The following is an 11,011-nucleotide window of genomic DNA, read 5'->3' on the forward strand; positions in this document are numbered from 1 at the left end:
GAATATTAAGAGTAATATTTATACTGGATTGACCCGCTATGAGAATACTATATAGAATGTTATGCAAAGTGTCATAAGTTATTCTCATGGTGATAATGGTGTATACCACCCTTCGACCTGAAACCACTATGGACCCTAGATGTAGAGTCGAGTGCCTTATTGCTGATCAAACATTGTCCGTAACTGGATGACCATAAAGACAGTTGATGGGTACTCCACGAAGCATGCTAAGGGACATGAGTGACCTAGACAGAATTTGCCCATCCTGCGTAACAGGATAAATGTCTATGGGCCCAATATTGAACTGGACAAGGATGACACGGTCTATGCCTTGTGTTCAATATAGACATAAGGGCAAAAGGGTAATTGTACACATAAGTATTATCACAAAAGGATTTGTTAGATCACATGACATTTTCATGTCTTGGGTAGCAGTGATGTATTGCTAGATACCGCTCACTGTTTATTATGTTAAATACGTGATTTAATATAATTGCCAATGCCGCGAAAACCTACAAGGTCACACACAAAAGGACGGATTGATGAGAGATAGAGTAACTAAGGAATACCGTAATGTACGGTGCCCTTAAGTGAATTGTAGAACATCGTAAGGTACGGTGTACTTAAGTAGAATACGAAATATGGTAAGGTACCACGCGCTTAAGTGATTTTGGCATATTATAAGATATGGGCCACATACATTTGAGTGGGCTTTTTAGCTTGTAGCCCACACAAGTGGTTATATAAATAGAACCCTTCTGTAGAAGCATTTATGCAGTTGCAATTTCGTTTCTCTCTCTCTCTCTCACTCAAAGCCTTCATTCGTAGCAGCTAGCACTGAGATTGAAGGAATACGTTCGTGTGGACTGAGTATAGGCGTTGTCATCGTTCAACGTTCGTGATCGCTCCATAGATCTGCATCAAAGGTTACAATCGCCACAAGACGTAACGATTCTATCACTGATCATGCCCATTCGTAAGGATCACTAAAGGAGAAATCTTAAATTTCGTTGCGTTTTGGATCGCTCTTCTCCTTCAATGGTATCAGAGCCACTTTAGAAACCATGCATCTGATAGCTGTTTTTTTTTCTATATTTTCTGTATTAATACGATTAAAAGATAGAATGAATCAAACAATGAACGAGTAATTAAATTTGGCATCATGTGTGTATGATTTGGATGATTGATGTTGACTATGCTTCGGAATCCAACATTCGTATGGTGAAGCAGCGATACATCGATCGTCCATAGGTTATGCAATAGAGATCGATCAAGTTATATGTATGATATAAGTAATCCTGATGCAAAATACGGTATATATGATATATTGTTTATGTTTCGTTCATTCAAACACTTAATGGTTGTTTTCCTTTGGGCGATCAATGGTCGTTTGCTTCTGAATCCGACATTAGTATGGTGAAGCAATGACGTGTTGATCAATCATACGGAATCAACAATCGAGGTGTGTTTGACGATATGAAATTGGTGCATTAGGGTTAATGACGGCACAAGGGTTGTGTTGTCAAAGAGTTATGCGATTAGGGATGTGACTGCGCAAGAGTTGTGCTTTAAAGTATCAAGTGTTGATGCGAAAAACGACGTCGATTTCAAATAAATTGTTCATTAAAAATTTCGGCCAGGGGCGCTACCCCTTCAACCCCGCAAGGGGGCGCTGCCCCATTGACCCCCGTCCTCTGATCGATCAACGGAACCACCGTCCGCTGATCGGTCAGCAGAACCCCCCGCCCGCTGACCGTGCAGCGGACCCCAGGCTAACTCTGCATAGTGTGATCGGTCGCTGAAATTTAATTTGGTTTTAATTAATTAAAAGAATTAAAATTAATAATAATAATGTATTTATTATTATTGTCTTGTGGTGATCGATTATGGCCTTAATTTTCCTTTATTTTGTTTTGAGTTTTTAAAATACGACCTGCGTGTCGTGCCTCTCTTTTAATCTCTTAATATAACTTCTTTCCTCATCTCACTCCCTCGTATGTAAAACGAGTTTCTTTTATGTAATGTAATGTTATGAAGAAAGAGAAGAATTCAATATCAAGGAGGACAACCTTGAAGATCTTGCTTGGAGAAGCTTAGATCATTATTAGGTTAGCTTAGGTTCTCTCATTGGCTTGGGAGAACAATTGCGCTAGGGGTCATAACTGTTTCATTATGTATGTTGATGCATGTGAATGTATGTTGATGCATGTGAGAGAAGATTTATATGATAAATAAGCTGGTGAGATCAGAATAATTGCAAATTCCCTCAAATTAAATATTAAGTTTATGCTTTCCAAGTTTTAGCACTCATCAAGACTAGTATCGGATAATGTAGGTTTCGCCTACGCGAGGTGCATGTTCTATATTAGTAGGGTGCGATGGGATAATTGTAATATCCAATTGCTAAAACAATGGATCACACTTAACTAAACAAATTATGATAAGATTATATATGTTTAGAAGCAAGAGTTGGAAATGATCCATGTGATGGATTGGAATAAGGAGTTATTCACCCAACTAAAATATTAGAGAGTTGTATTAGATACAATTGGAAGGAGTTCCTACCTAAATAACCTAGTTTTGTGTAATCCTCCTACGCGGACTTAAAACAAAGTGAAATGTGGATCTCGACCCACTAGAAAATCTTCCAACGGGATTTTCCGAATCAAATGGTGAGGGTCATTTGTTTTGAGTAAAATAGTGGAAGCATATTTAATTAAAGGACTAATTAAATATGTTATTGATACTTATATTTTCATTATTTTCATGTAGATTACCATGACAACAAACACCTCTAACAACATTTTGCGATCAATCCTTGACAAGGAAAAATCGTCTGGGACAATTTTTTTGGATTGGCACCGAAATCTGAGGATTGTCCTCAAACATGATAGAAAGTTGTATGTCTTGGAGAAACTTGTTCCTGAAGAGGAACCTCCTAGTTCTGCACCTAAGGCAGAAAGAGATGCTTATAAGAAGCATGTCGATGATGCCAATGAAACTGCTTGTCTCATGCTAGCTACAATGAACTCAGAGTTGCAAAAGCAACATGAGAACATGGCAGCGTTCGATATGATCGAACACTTGAAGATGCTCTATCAAGAGCAAGCAAGGCATGAAAGGTTTGAAGTTTCAAAAGCCCTTTTTCAAGGCAAGTTAGCTGAGGGAGCCCCTGTAGGTCCCCATGTGCTAAAGATGATTGGGTATGTGGAAAACCTTGAGAGGTTGGGTTTTCCCCTCGGAAAGGAACTTGCGACTGATTTGATCTTGCAATATGAATGATATTGTAGCGGGGTATTTTTTACCTTATGATTTATTGACTAAATCAAAAGTAAACATATAATTTGAGTCGCCACCGCACTTTTATTTGTCCAAAGGAAAGGCTAAAAAGCGAACAAAAGCCAAGTAAGAAGTTTTATCAAATCAAAAACTAATAAAAATGTTAGAGATCTAGGTAAGGGGGTTGATTATGAAATGGGAAGGTTTTAAGCATCCAAAACATCCTTAGTACTCTAAGGGAGCCCTTTTTGCAAATGTGTGTTGTAGGTTGGTCTTTGTGAAAATATTTGTGCAAACAAGATTGGGGGGATGAGAAGAGAATATACATTATATTTACAAATTTCTTGTTTCAATGGATGAACCCATTTCCTACGTACCATCACAAATGTAGGATCAAAACCTCGTAGTTCGGGGTAAAAAATCTCAAACGATTGGTGAATTGATTTGATCAAAAGCCTTAAGGTCTTTTGTTATCAAAGGGAGAAAACTCAACCTAAACTAAAAATCCTCCATGTGAGGAGAGCTTCAACATACTAGTGAGGGGTTAAACCTATAATAAGTATGGAAGACTGATAGTCCAATCACTAAGGATAAGGTGTCCTCAAACATGATAGAAAGTTGTATGTCTTGGAGAAATCTGTTCCTGAAGAGGGACCTCCTAGTTCTGCACCTAAGGCAGAAAGAGATGCTTATAAGAAGCATGTCGATGATGCTAATGAAACTGCTTGTCTTATGCTAGCTACCATGAACTCAGAGTTGCAAAAGCAACATGAGAACATGGCAGCGTTCGATATGATCGAACACCTGAAGATGCTCTATCAAGAGCAAGCAAGGCATGAAAGGTTTGAAGTTTCAAAAGCCCTTTTTCAAGGAAAGTTAGCTGAGGGAGCCCCTATAGGTCCCCATGTGCTAAAGATGATTAGGTATGTGGAAAACCTTAAGAGGTTGGGTTTTCCCCTCGGAAAGGAACTTGCAACTGATTTGATCTTGCAATCGTTGCCAGATAGATTCATTCAATTTGTCCTAAATTTCAATATGAATGATATTATAGCGGGGTATTCGTTACCTTATGATTTATTGACTAAATCAAAAGTAAACATACAATTCGAGTCGCCACCGCACTTTTATTTGTCCAAAGGAAAGGCTAAAAAGCGAACAAAAGCCAAGTAAGAAGTTTTATCAAATCAAAAACTAATAAAAATGTCAGAGATCTAGGTAAGCGGGTTGGTTATGAAATGGGAAGGTTTTAAGCACCCTAAACATCCTTAGTAATCTAAGGGAGCCCTTTTTGCAAATGTGTGTTGTAGGTTGGTCTTTGTGAAAATATTTGTGCAAACAAGATTGTGGGGATGAGAAGAGAATATACATTATATTTACAAATTTCTTGTTTCAATGGATGAACCCATTGCCTACTGTAGCACCTCAAATTTGCCCTCCTCATTCATGCATTCATTTTTAGGTCATTTAACATTTCGTATTGCATTTCATCATGTCAATCAGAATTAGCTCCAAGAGTTTATCTTTCAAGAAGTTTGGATATCATCCAAGTCACTTTGTGGGTTCTATCTGATTGACCAGTCCACGCAAAGGAGATTGTGCATCAACTAGAAGTTTTCTTTAAAGGATCAAGCTTAATGGGCTCAGTACAGTTCAAAATTCAACTGTGAAGTCAAAAGTCAACTGTTTGTCAACTGAGGGTCGAATGGCTAGGGAATGACTTGAGATACTTCCAACATGTTCAAACGGGGTCTATTCATCATTCAAAACGTTCATCCTGAAGGGACAAAGGTCTGTTCCTGAACTGTCATGCTCGCTAGGCGAGCAATCCTTCGCTAGGCGAAGCCCACGCTTCCTCCTTCGCTCCAGCGAACCTTGACGATGTTGCTACTGGAATCGCTCGCTACCTGTTCTCTGGATACTCGCCTAGCGAGTAAGTGCTAGCTATGTTTTTATCCAAGTTTGGGAGTGTTCGCTGGAACCTCGCTGGGTGCTCGCCTAGCGAACCCTTCGCTACCTCACTCGCCTAGCAAGCTTACTGATATACCAAAAAATCTTGGGCTTGAATTGCCTTCATTTTGAGCCCACCAAGCACGAATATCAGAGTATAAATTCTAAAAATTCATTGGAACAAAAGGAGAATTCGGGCAGCCTCCATACACACTGAAAAAACACACTTTTCACTCTGACTCTCACACTTTTCACTCTGACTCACACACTTTTCACTTCCATCTCACAAAAACCCTAACCGTTACATTTCAATTTCAATCGATCTCTCCAACCAGGTTTGCCCTATTTCCATTACTTTATGCTTTCAATTTGAAATTTCTGAAGTATGAGACATTATGGGTGAATTTGGGATAGTGGGTATCATTAGGTTTTGCATGTGGGTTTAGATGTGCATGAATGTGTAGGACAATGCCTTGAATGTTTAATCACTTAATTTCCGAAATGGGTACCATAGGATTTAGGGTTTTCTGAAATTGGACTGTTATCAAGGAAGAACACAGAACCCGTAGGCATTCGCTAGCACTTCGCTAAGCGAACCTGTAGCGAAGCTTCGCTAAGTCTTCGCTACGCGAAGCAGTAGCGATTGTGACAGTAGTTGGTTTTTCTGTTTGCTCTCTAATCTGTTTCGTGTTTGTTGTGCCATGTTTTCTATTGCATCCGTGCACTGTTTACCTGACGCTGTTGTTGTTATGGTTCTTCTGTTTGGTGCAACTCTTGATTGCACCCCATCTTGTTATTCTAACGTGTTTGTTGAGTTTTTTATGAGGGCTCACGTGACTCTTGAAGAGATAGCTTGCTTGGTATTCCACTTTATTTGTGGGATACCATTTGGAGATTTATTCTGATTGCTTTGCTGACTTGCTTTCTTTGATGGTGCTAGCCTGAGAGATCTCTGGGTTTCTTGTTTCTTTAGTTGCCGTTACTTCGGATCTTTATCCGTGTGGTAGCTCTCTTAATCCCTTTTACATCTTTTCATAATTTTACCGCTTTCTAAGCTGGAAGACCTCGATAGGAGGCAATGTTTTTGTGTGTTTACTTTTGTGCCCAAAGACCTCCAAGAGGAGGCACCAGTGCTAAAGACCTTCATGAAGAGGCAATTGACGGATAAAAGGGATTAGTAGTCAATCCCCCGTTATTCGGTGTGTCGTTCTTTATGCTCGCACTACATGTCGATGCTTCAGAACAAAAGCCCAAGATCTTTTGTCCGGTCAGTCAGTGGAGAGGGTTCCATCTTTCAGAATCCCCACGCTTTGTCATGAGCTCACCCAGTCCAAGGTTAAGAGCTATGAGGTCTTATCCTCATTACCCTTTTGATCTGCTCACCCTGACGTTCAATGTCAGTGATTAAGAGCCCATTTGATTACCCTTCCATGGCTTGTTTGTCGAGGTTGATATGACCCCTCTTGACTAAAGCCCTACCCATGTATGTTTGAACCCCCTTGTCGGTGTGTTTACTTTATGCTATATGTTTTTGTGTGGTGTGATCGTCTCCCCAAAGGATTTCTAGGCTTCGTATAGTCTCTCGTTTGCATGTCAATTAAGGTAGCACGGTTCCTTCGTCTAGGACTTCCTTTTTGCATGAGCATTCCTAAAACACAAACAAACTCTTTGATTTTCTTTTCTTAAGAACACGTTAACTCCTTCTACTACAGGTGAGTAAGTCTCCAAAGGTCGAGCATCTGGTAGATTGCATAGTAACGTCGTTCATCTAAAAAACACAAAAACAAACAAAATAGGTTAGTCGAGCTACGGTGCTCTGATTCTCAATCCTTCTTGAGATACGTATGCAGCAGGGTAGGGCATGTGCGAGCAATAACTCTTTCTTTTCCCTACTTTGATTTTCTCTCTTTCGCATCGTATATAGGACTTTTTATACACACACTTTAGACATAAATAGCAAGCGTGGATCCTGTGGAGTACCACAGACGTGAATGGGTGCGATAACCTTCCCTTCACGTAACCGGCCCCCTTACTCAGTTTTCTTTGGTTCGAGACTTTGTTTTATCCGTTCTCTCTTGGTTATGCAGTACTACCTTTCCCCCCTCTTGGGATAAAAGTACATAGCTGGCGACTCTACTCTTTTTCCGCCACTCTTTTTCGCGTTTGTACTTGGATTCGGGAAATCCGGTGAGCGACAGCTGGCGACTCTGCTGGGGATTTATTTTCCCTAGTGGGCCTTTCCTAGCATTTGTTTGTTTATTGTCTATTGTGTGTTATTTATTTATTGCTTTGCATACTTATCTGCTTGCATTGCATCCTATGTGCGCTTTACTATTTCATGCATACTATGCTGGCTGTGTATCTGTTTCGCTGTGGGGTGGGATTCACAAGAGGTAAAAGGCCCAATACACAGGCTATGAGTGAACTTTAGGACACCTAGGAATAGAGTGATTCATGGGAAGCGGGTGGTATGGCGCCACTTAGCGGAACATGGTATCACGAGCAATTCAGATTCTGATGGGGTATTATCGTTGCATACACCTGGTGTGCATATGGTGATATTTTTGAAAGGATTGTTTATCCTGCGTTTCTCTTGACCTTACCCTGGCCTAGATTACACTCGTGAGTGGGGCGGGAATGAATCATTTACAGGTACTGATGGTGACTTGTTCTGATGGTGACTTGTTCTGTTGGTGACTTTTGTTTGGTTCTTGTTGGTGACCGTTGGTTCTGAAATATGGGTTCTAAGTTGATGACTGTGTTCTATGGTTCCCGGTTCCGAATTCATGCTGAAGTTCTGATCCTGTGCCTTGTGATACACAGCCAACCAGCCATTGTTTCATCATTTTGCATCATAGCATGTTTATTTTCAAAAAATAATGCATAAAAAAGAAAAAAGTTAACCCGCATATGCATATCATTTTTCAGGTTCATCCATGATAAAACATAGCATACGCATCATACACATATCATTCTTGCATCATTACAGGTGTTCTTGAAGAGGATTTCTCCTCCTTGTTCCTGAGGGTCACAATCACAATAGAGCTCTGCATATCACGATGGAATGCAAAGGCGCCATTTTGTCGCATGTTTTGGTTGATACCGGTTCTTCTTTGAATGTGCTGCCCAAAAAGGCTCTGAGTAAGCTTGATGCCGAAGGGGTTGTTCTCACACCAAGTGATCTTGTTGTCCGTGCTTTTGATGGATCCAAGCGATCAGTTTTTGGCGAAGTCACATTGCCTGTGAAGATCAGCCTGGAAGTGTTTAATATTGTCTTCTATGTGATGGATATTCAACCAGCATATAGTTGTCTGTTGGGGCGTCCCTGGATACATGGAGTCGGAGCAGTTTCTTCGGCTCTCCACCAAAAGCTAAAATATGTGTGGGATGGTCAAGTTGTGACTGTGTGTGGCGAAGAGGACATCTTTGTAAGCCATTTATCCTCCTTCAAATATGTGGAGATGGATGGAGAAATTCATGAAACTCTATGTCAAGCTTTTGAGACTGTCAGTATTGAGAAGGTGGCTTTTGTTGAACAGAAGAAACAAGGTACCTCGATCGCGTCCTATAAACAAGCTCTGGAGGTCATTCATTCAGGTAACGCGGAAGGCTGGGGCAAGGTGATTGATGTGCCCGTAAAAGAAGACTTGTTTGGCATTGGTTATCAGCCTTTTCAATCATCAGAGCAGGGTGTCCAGAATCAGAAAGGGCCGTGTACTTTCACTAGTGCTGGATTGATGAATCACGGTGATGTCTTTGCAACAGACAATGAAGATGGTGATAGTGATTGTGATATGGATAATTGGGTGCGCCCATGTGCTCCAGGGGAGAAGATCAACAACTGGACTGCTGAAGAAATAGTCCAAGTTACTCTTCAGACAGAGTAATTTTCTTCTGTTTTTCATTTTGCATGAAAGCCCTATGCTCTGCCCAAGGCGTAGTGATTCATTGTAGGGCCACATCATGTTTTGAATTTTCAATGATTATCATCAATAAAGGACGTTTTGCAATCAAATTTATTTTCACTGTCTTTCTGTTTTTATTACTTTCATTTTCAAAACAATAAAAATGGCAATGTTTTTTTTTGTAACTTCCTTGAACTCTTTTCTAAAATAAAGCATGAAACATCGTTCGTGCAGAATCGATCTTGCGGATTCCATTAAAAACAGTTCTGTTATGGCTCAGTATGACTTTGATAATCCCATTTACCAAGCCGAAGAGGAGAGTGAAGAAGATTGTGAACTCCCCAAATAATTGGCCAGACTATTGAAACAGGAGGAAAGGGTCATTCAACGTCATCAGGAAGAGTTGGAAGTCATTAACCTTGGTACTGAGGACGCAAAGAAAGAGATCAAGATATGGGTTGCTTTAGAGGAAAAGGTCAAGAGAGGGCTGATTGAAATGCTGCAAGAATATGTGGATGTATTCGCATGGTCGTATCAAGATATGCCTGGTTTGGATACAGATATTGTGGTGCACAGGCTACCTCTCAGAGAAGATTGTCCTCCGGTAAAGCAGAAGCTTCGCAGAACTAGTCCTGATATGGCTGTCAAGATCAAATAGGAGGTTCAAAAACAGTTGGATGCAGGTTTTCTAGCAGTTACGAATTATCCCCCCTGGGTGGCCAACATCGTACCCGTGCCGAAGAAGGATGGTAAAGTCAGGATGTGTGTCGATTACCGAGATTTAAACAGAGCCAGTCCGAAAGATGACTTCCCATTACCTCACATTGATGTATTGGTCGATAACACTGCTCAGTCCTCGGTTTTCTCTTTCATGGATGGATTTTCTGTATATAATCAGATCAAGATGGCGCTATAAGACATGGAGAAGACGACGTTCATTACATCTTGGGGCACATTCTGTTATAAGGTAATGCCATTTGGGTTGAAGAACGCCGGTGCTACCTACCAAAGAGCTATGACGACTCTCTTTCATGACATGATGCACAAGGAAATTGAAGTGTACGTGGATGATATGATTGCGAAGTCTCAGACAGAAGAGGAGCACTTGGTAAACTTGCAAAAGCTGTTTGAAAGATTGAGAAAGTTCAAACTGAGGCTGAATCCAAACAAGTGTACATTTGGAGTGAGATCTGGAAAGCTGTTAGGTTTCATTGTCAGTGAGAAAGGGATTGAGGTTGATCCAGCGAAAGTAAAAGCTATTCAAGAAATGCCTGAACCAAGAACGGAAAAGCAGGTTCGTGGGTTTTTAGGGAGACTGAACTACATTGCACGGTTCATATCTCACCTAACAGCTACGTGCGAACCGATATTTAAATTGCTAAGAAAAGATCAAGCAATCAGGTGGAATAATGATTGTCAAAAAGCTTTTGATAAGATAAAAGAATATTTGCAGAAACCTCCAATTCTTATACCTCCAGTTCCTGGGAGGCCTCTGATAATGTACCTTTCAGTAACAGAGAATTCGATGGGGTGTGTATTGGGACAGCGTGACGAGTCTGGTCGAAAAGAGCATGCAATATACTACCTTAGCAAAAAGTTTACCGACTTTGAAACAAGATATTCGCTGCTCGAGAAAACTTGCTGTGCTTTGGCATGGGCTGCTCGCCGACTAAGACAGTATATGTTGAACCATACTACCTTGTTGATTTCTAAGATGGACCCAGTAAAGTATATCTTTGAAAAGCCGGCTCTTACCGGACGAGTGGCTCGTTGGCAGATGATTTTGACAGAGTATTATATCCAGTACACGTCGCAAAAGGCCATCAAGGGTAGTATTCTGTCTGATTACCTTGCCGAGCAACCGATTGATGACTATCAGC

This window comes from Lathyrus oleraceus, chromosome 2 (genome assembly GCF_024323335.1).
Source record: "Lathyrus oleraceus cultivar Zhongwan6 chromosome 2, CAAS_Psat_ZW6_1.0, whole genome shotgun sequence".
Taxonomy (NCBI): domain Eukaryota; kingdom Viridiplantae; phylum Streptophyta; class Magnoliopsida; order Fabales; family Fabaceae; genus Lathyrus; species Lathyrus oleraceus.